The 15,213-nt window shown below is 38.5% G+C and overlaps 1 protein-coding gene and 1 long non-coding RNA gene across 13 annotated transcripts in view; one reads left to right on the top strand and one right to left on the bottom strand.

Moving 5' to 3' along the window:
• Tmem108 (transmembrane protein 108) overlaps positions 1–15,213 on the bottom strand; it is a 306,456-nt gene that overhangs the window by 207,235 nt on the left and 84,008 nt on the right. For 2 of the 12 annotated variants that reach the window (XM_046431586.2, XM_046431584.2), the window contains exon 1: positions 12,898–13,292. The exons of 4 other annotated variants lie outside the window; for them this stretch is intronic. The gene's annotated coding sequence lies outside the window, so the exon portion shown is untranslated. Of the gene's footprint in view, positions 1–3,454; positions 3,944–12,897; positions 13,293–15,213 lie in introns of those variants that run through there. 6 more of the 12 variants (XM_058574936.1, XM_058574934.1, XM_046431587.2 and 3 more) reach the window with 3 other exon arrangements.
• LOC124084367 (uncharacterized) lies at positions 1,560–9,075 on the top strand. Its single transcript, XR_006849100.2, has 3 exons — positions 1,560–1,978; positions 7,531–7,589; positions 8,197–9,075. It is a non-coding gene; the product is annotated as an uncharacterized LOC124084367 (long non-coding RNA).

Raw genomic sequence — 15,213 nt, forward strand, 5'->3', positions numbered from 1 at the left:
GATGTGTTCACCATGACAAAAGCATTAGAGAGGTATGTGGAACTTTTCGGCCCCTGGTGCCAGAAATGTGCCTGACTTTTTGTTATTAAGATACACAAGGGATATTCTGACCAGCCAGAAGTCACTTTTGTCCTAACCAATATATATTCCTTTCCTTCTAGCCCAAATTGCAGGATCCACTTTGGTCTTGCTGCTTCCAAGGACCATGCTTTCTGTCACTAAGTTCCCCCAAAACTGCATTCGGTGCAGTCTAGGCCCATCTGCCTCTCCTTTCTGGTCTCATGGGCCCTTGGGGCTGGTTCTCAGACACCAGGGTGGATTATTCCAGAACAGCCTGTGTGTTCCAATAGTAACAGCAGCTTCCATGGGAGCAGGCACAAAGCACATGACCTCCAAATAAGGATGGGGAGAAATCGAAATGAGGAGAAAAAGAATTATCAATTTAGAAGACAGCAAAAAGAGAGGCTAAAATAGAAAACATCAATAAAGAAAAATATAAAAGGGTGATAAAGAACCTAAAAATAGAAATGCAACTGGACTCTAATATCCAATTAAAGGTAAATATTTCTAGAATGAATTAAAAAAATATATGTTGCTTGGAAGGCTCACCTAAAACATGGAAAAAGAATTCTAAATCTGTATGCGACCATTAATATTACCTCAAAATATGCAAATCAAAAATTGACACAGTTAAGGGGAGAAAACCATTTCCTAGACTCTCACAACACTTACTCCCATGTGTGAGTTTTTTCCACCTCAATCAGTTCTCCAATTACCCGTGGACAACAACTGAGTATCCTTTGATTCTGTTCACCTCTGACACTGTCTACTGAGAGTTAGTGTCAGATCCCATAGACTCTCTGCTTCAGATGCCAATCACAGCCTGTACTTCTGACAACCAGCTATCACCCTGATATTCCCACGATGGATCCCCTCTTCTGATTTGGTACTGTGCCAGAAAGGCTCCCAGAACTCAGGAAGGCACTTTTCTTAGACTTATCGGTTTATTAGAAAGGATTCAACTTAGGAAGGGCCAAAATGGAAATGATGCATAGGGCAAGGAGAGGGAGAGCGTGAGGGGGAGATGTCCATGCCTTCCTTGAGTTTGCCCGCACTGATGTGTTCACCATGACAGAAGCTTTTAAGGAGGCTTCATCACATGTGCATGATTAACTGCTGTCTCAATCCCCAGCCCCTCTCTCCTCTCTAGAGTCAGGGAGGGGGGCTGGAAGTTCCAAGCTTCTAATCACTGCTTAGTCTTTCTGGTGAACAGCTGACATCCTGAAGCTATCCAGAAACCCATCCAGAGTTGCCTTATTAGATAAAAGACACTCCTATCGCCCAGGAAATTCCATGGGATTTAGGAGCTCCTGTCAGATGCTCCCACCATCCCTATTGCTCAGGAAATTACAAAGATTTTAGAAGCTCTGTGCCAGGAACCAAGGTCAAAGACCAAATGTTAAAACAAAACACACTCCTACCACCCCATTTTTTTTTTTTTGGAAATTACAAGTGTTTTAGGAGTTCTGTTATCAGGATCTGAGGGCAGAGACCAAATATGTTTTCCTTGTATCACACATGCCAACTAGAAAAAACAGACCGTCAACAAGAGGAAAACTGCAGTACATCACTCCTAGTAGTTGACAGAAGATAAAATGTTAGTAAGGATAGAGAAGACAATAATAGATTTTAAATACATAAAATATACAAAGAATATTGAATACAGCAATTAGTGAAATACTAAACAATTCTAAAAACTGAAAAGGTTATAGAAATAGCCTCAGAAAATTACAAAGAGCTGGAATGAAAGATAATGTACTTTTAATGATGCATTTAGAAATTAGAAATATTTTTAAAATATAACTATAATGGACAAAGAAATGTGGTATAAAATACATAATGGAATACTATTGGGCCTGAAAAAAAAGAAGGAAATTGTGTCATATGTGACAACTTGGATGGAGTAGAAGATGTTCGGGTAAGTGAAATGAGCCAGACGTAGAAAGACAAGTGCCATATGATTTCACCTATATGTTCAATTATTGAGCATGAGTAGAATGGTGGTTTTCAGGGGTTGGCTGGGTTGTAGGGTGTGGGGAGATGTTATCCAAAGGATACAAACTTTCAGTGTATCAGTATACAAAATATAGGTATGAAGAGACATACTTTGTATACAGAGGTATGAAAAATTGTGGTATATATGTATATTAACAATTGTAAGTAGAAAAAAAAGAGTACATGTATAATGGCATAATTTGGCATGAACATACTTTATATACAGAATTATGAAAACTTGTGCTGCAAATGGGTAATAATGAGGGTAATGCATTCCACTATTATCATGTATGTAAAAAATAAATAAATTTAAAAAAAACTTTCAGTGTAACAGGAAGAGTAAGTTCACAAGATCTATTGTACAATATGGAACTATAATTAATAACAATGTGGTGTATTCTTAAATATCATCGAGAGCAGATTTTAAGTGTTCTTACCACACACACACACAACAAAAAAATGAATGTGAGGTAAAGTATGTTAATACACTCAATTTAGCCATTCCACAATGTACATTTGCTTTAAAGAATCATGTTGTATACTGCAAATATACACAACTGTAGTCAGTTAAAACAAAAATTTAAGAAAGACAACTAGAAAATTCCCACACCTATTTAACCATACACACAAACATTACAAAATAACTATTAGCCCAAAATTAATTCAAAATTAAAACTAGAACATTCTTAGAACTGAATAAATTCTCATATGAAAACTTGAGGAATGGAGTTAAATCAGTATTTAGAAGGAAGTTATAACCTAACATGTTTATATTAGAAAAGAAGAAAAATTCAAAATTAATGAGGTAGATAGGCCTCAATTTAAGAAGGCAGAAAGGAAAATAATTAGAAATTGATGGGAAAACAAAAATTTTGAATTTTTTCTTTTTTTTAATATTTATTTTTTAGTTTTAAGTGGACACAATAACTTTATTTCTAATATCAACATCTGAAGCTATAAACTTCAGACTTGAAAAGAAGAAAAACACAAAATTAATGAGGTGAGCCTCCAGTTTAAGAAGGTAGAGAAGAAAATAAGAATAAGAAATTATATGTTATATTGTGTGCACACGTGAGTATGTAACAATGAATCTCACCATTAACGTACCATTACAATACACAAATAAAAATATGGGAAAAAGAAATTGAAGACAAATAAATATATAATATTTATTTATATTCATTGAATATATGAATGAACCCAATACTGGGTTTGGGTAAAAACTAAGAAACAAAGACAAACCTCTGGTATCATAAGTCAAGGAAAAAGAGCTCACATGAGTAATCATAGGACTTAATAAGAAAAATATAACTATAAAAGCTACAACTAATAAACAAAGATATTTTAAACTTTAGCCCTTAGATGAAATGGATAAATATATAGAAAAAAGATAACTTACCAAATGACTTACGAAACAGAAAGCTTGAACAGTCCCAGGCCCTTTAAGTAAATTGAACTCTCATTTTAAGAAATTTTCACGAAGAAACCACTAGGTTCAGACAGCTTTTCCTTTTCATATTAGCAAATTCTATGCCACAATGGTAGAACAGAAATTCTAGTCTTACTCTTCCACTCTGGACACAGAGAAAGAACACTCCCTGCTCTTGTGCGACCTTGATCTGTCTTGAGTCTGAGCAGAAAAAGCAACACTGCAGGTCACCACACACATAATGACTAAACAGATTATTAGTAAATAAAACTGGACAGTGGCCAAACTGGGTTTATCATGGGAATCAAAAGCTCGTTTATCAGAAAACTGGTTCATGTAATTCATCTCAATAATAAAAGAGAAGTCATAATTATATGATCAAATCATTAGTATAGAAAAATATTTGATGAAATTCAACATTCACTCACGATTGTAAAAACTCAGTAAACTAAGAAAAGAATTTCCTTGATCTGATAGAGTGGATATACCAAAACAAAGAAACCCCTACAAAAAGTTATAAACTCAATTATAAAAATAGTTTTTAAAAGCTTCTTTTAAAGTCAGAAATGAGAGGAGGGTACAAGCTATCACCACGTCTATTCAACATTGTCCTGGAGAACCTGGCCAGGACATACAGATAAGACAAAGAAACAAAGATGCAAAAAAATATAAAGGCAGCTATAAAAGAAGATAAATTATTATACAGATTATCCAATACTTAGATTTCTGTATTTCAGATTTTCAAAAATTTACATATACATGAGATTTTGGGGCACAGGACCCAGGTCTAAACTTGAAATTCACTTGTTTCATATACATCTAAATACGATTGCATGTTAATCTATAATTAAGTAATTAAAGATACCATTATCAATAGCAACAAAAATATAAACTATTTAGGAATGAATTTTTAAAAATGTGCAAAACTCTTTATATAAAATGTGGGTTTTTTTGTTGTATTTTATTGTTGGTTGGTTGGTACTGCAAATTGAACTCACATGCTCTACTATTGAGTTACAAATCAAAATCTGAAATGTTTTTAATTTAATTGAAAGGCACTGTATAATAAAAGACATAATTTTTTAATTATTTTTTAGTTTTTGGTGGACACATCTTTATTTTACTTTTACGTGGTGCTGAGGATTGAACACAGCGCCTCGTGCATGCCATGCGAGCATGCTACCGCTTGAGCCACATCCCCAGCCACATCCCACATCCCCAAAAGACATAAATTTTAAAAATTGATGGGCATGGTGGTACACACCTGTAATCCCAGCAACCTGGGAGTCTTGAGGCAAGAGGATTTTGAGTTTAAAGTCAGCCTCAGCAACTTAATGAGCGAGGCCCTAAACAACTTAGTGAGACCCTGTATCAAAATAAAATATAAAAGGGTAGGAAAGTGGCTCAGTGGTTAAGTGCCCCTGGGATCAATCTCTAGTACCAACAACAACAACATGAGGATTTCACCACATAGATAGTATTACTATGAAGAAGTGGGATGATGATTGACATAGAGGAAGGTTTGACCTATGGCAGAGATGTGGGAAAGGTGATGGCTCACTCCTTAACTTGGGTAGAATGCATGTAAGCGTTCAGGTTTTAAACTCTTCAAGCATTATTTATACATTTTATATTTCTTTTAAATGGAGGCACTGGGTTCTAGCATCAGCACCACATAAAAATAAATAAATGAAATAAAGGCATTGTGTCTATCTATAACCAAAAACTTTAAAAAAATCAATATCTTTGCTATATACCAATTATGCACACACTGAAAAAGAAATCAGGAAAACAATTCCTTTCACAACAGTCCCAATAAAATAAAATACCTGGGAATAAATCTAATAACCAAGGTGGTGAATCTATAATGAAAATTATAGAATTGTAAAGAAAGAAGTCAGAGAAGGCATTAGAAGATGAAAAGACTTCCCATGTTCTTGGATAGGTAGAATTAATAGCTAATAGGGTCACTACAGATTCAATGCAATTCCCATCAAAATACCAATGACATTCTTCACAGAACTATAGAAAAACAGTCCCAAAATGCATATGAACAAGTAAAAGATCCATAATTAGAGGAATTCTGAGCAATAAGAACAAGGCTGGAGGTATCCCAATTCCTGACCTCAAATTATACTACGGAGTGATAGTGAAACAAACAGCATGATATTGGTATAAAGACAGGCATTTAGAGCAATGGAATAGAAGACACAGAGAGCCACCCACACAGATACAGTCATCTGATCCTTTGACTAAGTGCCAAAAACATGTTGGAGCGAAAACAGGCTTTTTAACAAATAGTGCTGAGAAAATGGATAAGATAAGTAAAAGAACAAAACTAGGTCCCTATTTCTCACTCTGCACAAAAGTCAATTCAAAGTGGATCAAAGTCCTAGGAATTAGACCAGAAGCTTGGCAACTGCGAGAAGAAAACATAGGGTCAACACTCTAACATATAGGAATAGGCATCAATTTCCTTAATAGAACTCCTAAAACACAAGAAATAAAACAAAAAATCAAAAAGTGGGATGGTATTAAATTAGAAAGCTTCTGCACAGCAAAGGAAAAAGAATGTGAAGAGAGAGCCTACAGAATGGGAGAAAATCTTTGCTAGCTACTCTTTTGATAAAGGATTAATACCCAGAATATATAAATAACTCATAAAACTTAACACAAATGAGGAATAACCCAGTCAATGAATGGGCAAATGGACTAAACAACATTTCCCAAAAGAAGAAATGCAAATGGCCAACACATATATGAAAAAATGTTCAACATCCCTAGCAGTGAAAACTATATCCAGATTTCATCTCACTACAGTTAGAAAATGGCAAGTATCAAAAATATAAAAATAAGGAATGCTGACAAGGATATGGGGAGAAAGGAATAATTGCACATTGTTGGTGGGACTGCAAATTAGTTACAACCACTGTGGAAGTCAGTATGGAGATTCCTCAAAAGATTAGGAATGGAACTACCTTATGAGCCAGCTATTCCACTTAGTATTTATCCAAAAGAACTAAATTAGCATACATGCATAGCAATGTTTATAACAGCACAATTTATAATGGCTAAGTTATGAAACCCACCTTCGTATCCATCAACAGATGAATGGATAAAGAAAATATGGGATACACACATAATGGAGTTCTACTCAGCCACAGAAGAATGAAATTATGTCATTTGCAGGTAATGAATGGAACTGGAGAACATCATGCTAAGTGAAATAAGCCAGACTCAGAAAGTCAAAGGCCAAATGTCTCCTCTCATAAGCAGAAGCTAGAGAGAAAAAAAGGAATAAAAAATGCATCCCATAGCTGGGTTTGGTGGTGCATGCCTGTTAGCCCAGCAACTAGGGAGGCAAAGGCAGGAGGATCACAAGTTCAGGGACAGCCTAGATAACTTAGTGAGACCCTATATCAAAATTTAAAAAGAGGGCTAAGGATGCATCTCAGTGGTAGGAGCCCCTAGGTTCAATCCCCAGTACTGCCCCCCACCAAAAAAGAGCATCTCACAAAAATATAAGAGACTAGTAGGGAGGATCAAGGGGGGAAGGGGGATGAAAGGGGAATGGGAGGAGGATGGAAGGGAAAAGGTAGGAACTAGGAATGAAATGTACTGATTATGTTATGTGCCTGTATGAACATATCACAATAAGTCCCATTTTATGTATAATTGTGATGATTATGATGCAACAATTAAAAATAAATAGAAGGGATACTAGTAGAATAGAGGAAGGGGAAGAGGGGAAAGAAGGAAGAGAAGAGAAGAAAAGGGAAGGTACTAGGGAACAAAATAGAGCAAATTATGTTATATGCATGTATGAATATGTCACAATGAACTCTATACTATTCTGGGTCATTATAATGCACAAATAAAAATATAAAAAAAAGGTCTAGAACAAACTTAACCTAATTAATGCCCAAAGTCCCTAAGCCTGTTGTGCCATCCCACGGAATTCCCATGTTTTAGAAATAGAGGTTGACAGAAGAAACTGCTTTTGTAAACCTCGAGAAATGTGCCTTGAACAATCATTTCCTTTCTAGAAGAGGTGACAGCAGCTGCTATAAAACTCAGGAACCAACCTTTCAGGAAACATTCAATGGTAAGTGTTCTCATCTTCACTTTTTAGTGTTAAATGGAAAGGTTTCTAACGTGAGGCTGTTTACCTAAATACTCAGCTGCTTACCTCCACACACAAAGCACAGAATCTAAAATTGGATCCCAGTTCAGGAATACAAAAGAAGAATCAGCTCAAAAGTGACGAAAAATATAGGGTCAGTCCCAGCTCACCCACTGGTGTTTCACAAGCAATTTGTTTTTAACAGTAAATAGAGTGATTTACCTTTTTTTTTTTTTTGAAAAGTGTAAATTATGGTGGGTTAAATTATAGTGGAATAAGTCATATTCCATTTGCTTGCCAACACGCTCCCCTGGGTGGGAGAGAGACATCTGGTTTCTACCATATAACCTGCAGCCTGGCTCATCTCTGTGGCAGTCTGTATTTTCCAAAAATGGCTACTGCAAGGTTTTCCCAGAAACTTTCCAATTCCCTACTAAGAAATGGAATGCATTTCCACTCCCATTGAACCCGGATGGCCTCTGGAAGTGCTTCAGTGAATTGACTGCAGAGGAGTGATGCTGTGTGATTTCCTAGGCTGGGTCACAAAAGATGACAAGTTTCCTGCCTGGCTTTCTCTCTCTTGGGACAGGTAGTGCGGCAGTGTTGGGCTACCCTGAAGCTGGCATTTGGAGAGAACACAAAGAGATGCCTGAGGATTCCAGCTGCTCTAGTGTTCCCAGTCCAGGGTCCAGACATCCATGGGCTAACTGAAGATGATTCCATCCCCCGCCTGCCAGCCCCCTGCTGATGCTGAATGGAGCTGAGTGGAGCAGAGAGGAGCTGTCTCCACTGGGCCCTGGCCAGACTGTAGATTCATGAGCCAAACAAACAGGGCCAGTTGCTTTAGGACACAAAGTGTTGGAGTGGTTGGCTATGCAGCAGCAGATAACTAGATCAACTGCCATATCTGTGTGGAGGACACTGAATGAAAATGGCAAACCCCATCTGCCCAAAGGGTAAAAGAATGAGAACTACCAGTTCAAACAGTATGGCTTCTTTAAAAACCAAAATGATTGCACTGTGTTTCACCCCAAAAGAAGCAAGCAGCATCCCTGAAAATTGAATTCGATTTTAGAATTCAAGTACATTTTTCCACCAACCAACAATGCTGCTGAGTGAATATGCTTATAAATCCATTATTTACAAAAAAAAGCTTCTCTGGTATTTTTGTTTTTAATATTTTCAAAGGATGTCTGAGCTGCAGGTTAATAACCTCTGCTTACCAAGAAAATTTACTCAATTACTGTATCTACTTTCATTTTAGTCTATTTATGTTGGTATCTACAGGGTTACCTTGGGGATCTTCAAATAAAGTAGAACCAAAATGATATCACTGGGGTTTACATATTGCCATATACTACTTGATGTCAGCCAGAAAGTAACCAGATTTTAGAGTTAAGTAAAATTCCTGCTCAATTATGTATTGTGTGGCCTCAAACAAGCCATATAATTTTGCTTTTATGGATCTGTAAAATAGGACAAATACCTACCTATCTTGCAGGGTGGTTATGGAATTAAATAAGCCACTCTATGTGAATTATTTAACATAACAGGTATATATATATATATATATATAAATAATAGGCAATCACAACTTTCCTTTCCTTGTTATCCCTGACTTTTTTGGTAGATGAAAGGCTAAAGGAATATGCAGGATCTGGATCTCCCCCAGCTAAAGGAAGCCTTCTCAAGACATCTGGCCCAGCACCCACCTGTGTGATGATCCAGCACAGGGAAGTGGGCCCCCAACCTGCATCAGGAATATCAACAAGGGCAACTCCAAGAGCCCTGTTTTGCATCACTTTATCGTAGTTGTTGTTATAATGGCAAAAATTTGGAAGACAATTTAACATTGCATTTCAGCTACCACTTTTTCTCTGGTTACCATGTAGTCAATCAGCAAAGAACTAGTTTTTGTTTGTTTTCACTCCGAGGTCACTGGGGAGCTTTATGTTATAGAGATATCTGAGCTGATTATTGACCTGCTACATTAAGGAGGAATGTCAAGGAGAAACAAAACAAAACAAAATGATAGGTAACCTGTGGGTTTTAGAGGTTCAAAAAGCAACCTCAAAATAGAAGCAGACTAAATCAAAGGTATCATGAAGGCAGAGAGAACCGGTCATCCTCCTCGATTCTTCTACTTGGTTCACGCTCAGCCTCTAAGTGCACAGTGAAGGTCCTTGGGGGTCAGCAAAGCAGGAAACTCTAGAATCAGAGTCCTGCTACCCACTTACCATGAGATGTTAGAAGTGGCTTTGCAGATTTCATTTGTGATTTCAAGATCACTCGGTGTAATATCCTCAGCCGACAGGTGAGAAACAAGGCCCAGAACAATTCAAGGGCTTTCCTGACATCATACTCCTCAAAGCAGACAGACTTGGGGTTGGCATCCAAGGTTTCCAGGCTGACAACTGCCACTTATTCTACGAAGCCACAACTGGCTTTAAAGTGGTTTGGTTTGGTGGTAATGAGAAAGAAGTACTTTCCTACTCAGATTAAAACAGGTTGATTCAACAGGTTGGTATTTATTCCCAATTTCCAAACTAGCCCCTTGCCAAGGGAGAAAGGACTGGTTACTGCCTTGGACAAGAGCCCATCCCAATGCCAAGGTTCTCATTCTCCAGACCTGGAAGAGCCCCGTAAGCGCTTTTCAAACTTGACACATTCCAGGACATGGAGGATGAATTTTAATACTAACCTTAGTGCTGTCCCTTGCAAATGGCAGATACCCAATAGGAAATAATAGACTTCTGTGCTCTATCATCTACCGATCTACCGATGACCAGGGTCACTATTATACCATGAGTCAAACCTGTGTCAGACCCAAGCAATGTGCAGGTCAAAAATTCTGGAACGTACGGACAGTTTTCACTTTCCAAGTCACTCCCTATCTACCCACCTGATGTAAGGACTTCTTCATGCTTCCTATCTAAGGACCAGAGATGTTTCTTCCATATAGAAAAACCGACCACAGCGTAACTATATTGAAGAACCCTGATTTGCCTCCCAAAAGCTACTTACATAGGTGAATGGCAAGTCAGGTTTTTTCTGGGCAAGGTATCATACAACTCTGGACCCAGGAGTAAAGGAAGACATTTTTTTTTTTCTTTTTCAAATTCACTTAAGTCCACCACATTTGACCTTGACAGAGATGATCTTCATGAAGGGCTAAACTGGAATTTGAACATTTGAATGCTCCACTAAGGTAAAACAGCAATTAGAGCCAACTGTGGAAACTGAAACAATGAGAGAGATAAAGGGGCTCTCCATCCAGGAAGGGCACTGATGTCATGGAAATGAGGCAGCCCCAGAGGAGGATGAGGGAGGCTGACCATCAAGGGTGGCCTGTTTTTATCTGTTGGGAAGACAATGAGGGGTGTATTTGGGAACACGGGTGGAGAGAGGTCCACCAGCAGATAGCTCCTCGCCAGGCATGTTCTAATTTGGCTTGAATTCGAAATTTCCTCTTCGGGGCGTAAACTTGCCTGTAGTCCCTCACTCAGAAAATGAGGTTCTGTCTCTCAAAGGGTTCCCACAGGAGCTCTCCGTCTGAGCTATGGGGAGTCAAGTCCACAGCCTAAAGAAGAGCAGCACTGTTTGTGCTGTCCACCACAGTGGCCACTGGCTGGTGTGACCAACAAACCGAACTTCATTTTAAATGTTCAACTTTACCTAATTTTAATTAAAGTTAAATTTTAGATATGGACTCATATTGAGGCTCAAAGTCGAGGTTCACAATACACTTTCATTGGACAGAGTTGCTCTAGAGGGTCTAGATAAGAATTCTTTTTTTCTTTGTGGTACTAGAGATTGAACCCAGGGTACTATCTTATATCCCCAACCTTTTTTTTTTTGAGACAGGTTCTTATAAGTTACCAAGGCTAGCCTCAAACTTTCAATCCTCCTGATTCGGCCTCTCAAGTAGCTGGGAGTACACGACTGTGTCCTGCTACGTTCTTTTTTAAAGATTACAACTACTGCATATTTTAGCTTCTTACAAACTCACCCTAGGGTACACCATCTGAAAAGCCCAAGGATAGTCTTTCTTAATAGAATACACTCTACCAGTAAATAAAAATTTTGCATTTGGTTTGCAAATCTGCCTCCAATTAGGTAACTGATGCCAATCAGTCAGCTTCTGATAAATTCCAAAGTAAAAATGACGCTAGGGTTCCAGACCAGAAAAACTGACTGAACCCTGAAACAAACAACAGAGACCTCTAATCTGAGTCCTGTGGCAGTCTTTCTATGTGTGCATCACCAGAATTTAAATATTTGAGAATAAATATCATGCCCCTTTAGTCTTTTTTTTATAGGACTCTAAAAAAGAAACCATAATAAAAGAAAGTGATAAATAATCCTAATACTGCATTCATACTCCAAAGAAGAAACAATTTTAAATACCCTCTGAACATGAATCAAATATAAGGCAAGCAATAACAAATTCATACATACTTCTTATGTGCAAGTAAAACTCTGTTCAACACAGTTTCCCCGAAGATTGTGACCTCAAACATTGAAAACCTTTGGCCTGAATCGTTCTGACAGCCACCATCACCCTCTGCACCTAGGATCTTACACTACCCTCCAGAAACTGTGTTCAAGTGAGATGGCACTCATGCTCACAACACTCTAGGGAGATGACGGGAGGCTATCACCTCCCATTTTCAGATCTGGGTAATTGATTAGTTACAGAGAAGTTAAATTAACACACTCAACGTTCCAACTGTTCCTGTCTACTCAGATCCTAGGGTGTCATTCTGGAAACTGCCATCCGATGCTAATGGGAGTGAGCCCGGGTCAGAGGGTCTCATTAAGGTTTCATCTCAGCAGCCCACTATCTGGTCAACTGTGCGTTATTTTCCACCTGTGAATCAGCACTTGATCAATACAGCAGTGTCATTCATTAACACATCTTTAATTACCACCTTTGCTTTAGGAACTAAAATAATGACATGCTCCAACATAATATTTACATAAATAGAGAATACCTACCTTCAAACTAAGTATTTTTTTCCCCCACTAAATTACACTATTTTAAGTCTCCATCCATTTTAAATCTGGGTTTATTCCAGAATCTAATTGGAATTCTCCCTGAAAGTCCCCATCACATAATCTCCCTGAGTTTAGCCACTCACTCTCCTCCCCCGATTTTTAAATTCACATGGCGTTTAGGATCTCATCTGCTCAGGCCCTTCGCCTCTTTGCAGGATGCCCTGTCCTCACACACTGCCCCACCCCTGTCCCAGGAGCACCGTGGGCTCCACGCCTTCCTTCCCCAGCTTACCTCTGCTCCACCACCCACTCTGGGCTCCCATGCCCAGGCAGAAAGCGCGTGGAGGCTGGCGTCTTGCTCTCCCCACTCTGTGGTCTTGTTCCAATCAGGGAAACATTCCTATGGCAACCAACAAGCACCACCATCTCACTCCCCTTCCCTCAAAGTTCCGTGTGCATGGCAGACGTTTGGCAAGGACACTGAATTACTTTAACTTGCCTAGCAACTACTAGGCTGCTCCAGCCCCTTGAAAAGGGGTTGGCTTTTTTTTCCGCTTATCTTTTCAAACATTCTCAGGGGCTGGCTGAAGGTGGAAAGGGGAGCTGCCCAACCAGCCTCCCAGGGCACTAGCCTGTCATGCACAGAGAGAGCTGTCTGCTGGGCAAATTGGAGCTTCCTTTTGACCAAAGCCAAAAAATTAAAAAAATTAAAATTAAAAAAAAAATTGTCCACAGGTCTGAAACAATGGCTTGAACGTGGACAGTTTCTCCCCCTGAGCTAACTCCAGCAGAATTTCCGTTCTCGGAGAACCTCAGCTCTCCCTGACCCTCAGCTGTAAGAAAGGGTTGATTTATCAATAGCAGCATCTTGTCAAAAAAACAGGTTTATCCATCCATCTTGCTGTGTATTTTAGACCCTCCCATTTTAACTGAACAGTCTGGTAACTAGTTATTTCCACTTACAGATTGTATTTTATTCACTAGTTTATTTTGGTAGCAGGAACCAACCAAGTCCCAAGCGATCGATGTTGCTGTCCATATTTCCCCTCCAACACACACAGTGAATTCTAAAGAAGTACTCAAAGTGTCTATAACCTAATTTGGGTTTCCTAAAATGAAATGCTTCCTCTAAAAAAAAAAATCCATACAGGTAGAGCAGCTCAATCAATGACTTTACAGTTTATCAAGCTCTTGGGGTGCTCTGTGTGCCTGAGGCTCTTCTAGAACAGAAGCAACCAGTGGGTGTTAGCTTCTAAAAGCAACCAATGAACTAAACAAGCCAGGTCCTGGAGAGAAAGAGAAGCTACTGCATAAGCATTTCTACTGCTAGCTACAGCCACTACCATTCCACAAGGAAAGAAAGGCTGCCATTGCAGAAGGGGAGAGTTGCCAATTTAGGAAGGGAACAGAATCAAGAATCAGCAGGTGGACATGTCCATCCTTTACAAGACTACCCCCTCCTACCAGCAGTGAGCAAAAGACCCACTTCTCTATCCTTGCAAACTTTGCATTTCTTCTTTAAAAAAACAGTCTTCTTAATCACTTCTTAGTCACTTCCATGACTTTTTAAGGACAAGGACAATACTTGGTCACCAGATCCAACTCCAATGCTGACACAAAGTGCTCAGTAAGCATTCACTGCAATGAACCTAAGATACAGCAAGGGCTAAGAATGTAAATTAAAAAAAAATTGATTCTATTTTCACCTATCATACTTACAAAATTTCTGTCATATTCAGCGTTGACGAGGATGTGGAGAAAATGACATTCTCATACACTATTGTTGGAAGTATAAATTAGTCCACTCATTTTGGAGGATAATTTTGGCAGCATTTAGTGATGCTAAAAATGCACATGCTTTTTCACCAGTAATTCCCTTGCTTTGAATTTGCAAAAATGCAAAAAAGATGTGTCCTGGGATTGTTTGCAACAGAAAACAAAAATCTGGAAAACCCTAAATGTTGATGAATACAAAGTTCAATTAGGGCATGTGACCTCAATGGAATACTATATAGCCATTCAAAGTAAGGTGGTCTAGCAAACTGTGTGAATTATTTCCCAATTAGTACTGACTCTAGCGCTGTTTTAAGGACAGATTCTGGATAGTAATTCAACAAAGGAGCAGAAAGTCTACGCATATTAATAAGGGCAGATGCCTGAGATATGTTACACAACTGAATCCACATATGTATCCATACATACTTTATATAAGCACAGATGAGTGTTGTGTGTATGAATATATGTATGTATGTACGGGTGTGTGCTTGTGTGTGAATAGTGTGTTAGATCATTTCTGGCAGGTATGTGGAAATTTAATAGTAGGTACCTCTAAGGAATGAAAGGAGTGAGAAAATAGGAAGGAATACCCGTTTTCCATTTTGTAACTTTTTAAAAACTGCAGACTTTCAAAATAAAAATGTCTTGCTCATACTTTAGAAATGCTAATAATAATTCTTAATTGCTTTTGTATTAACATTTCTTCCAAAAAAAAAAAAATAACAACAGCATACCATTGCCATTCAGGTGTCCCCATGCAACTAAAACAGGGGTCTCTAAAACCACAAGCAGGTCTGGTGGCATGTGAAGGGGGACAGAAGAGGGGGCAGCA

Source organism: Marmota monax, unplaced genomic scaffold, assembly GCF_021218885.2.
Source record: "Marmota monax isolate L192 unplaced genomic scaffold, Marmota_monax_Labrador192_F-V1.1 WCK01_AAM20220418_F8-fsc00022, whole genome shotgun sequence".
NCBI lineage: Eukaryota > Metazoa > Chordata > Mammalia > Rodentia > Sciuridae > Marmota > Marmota monax.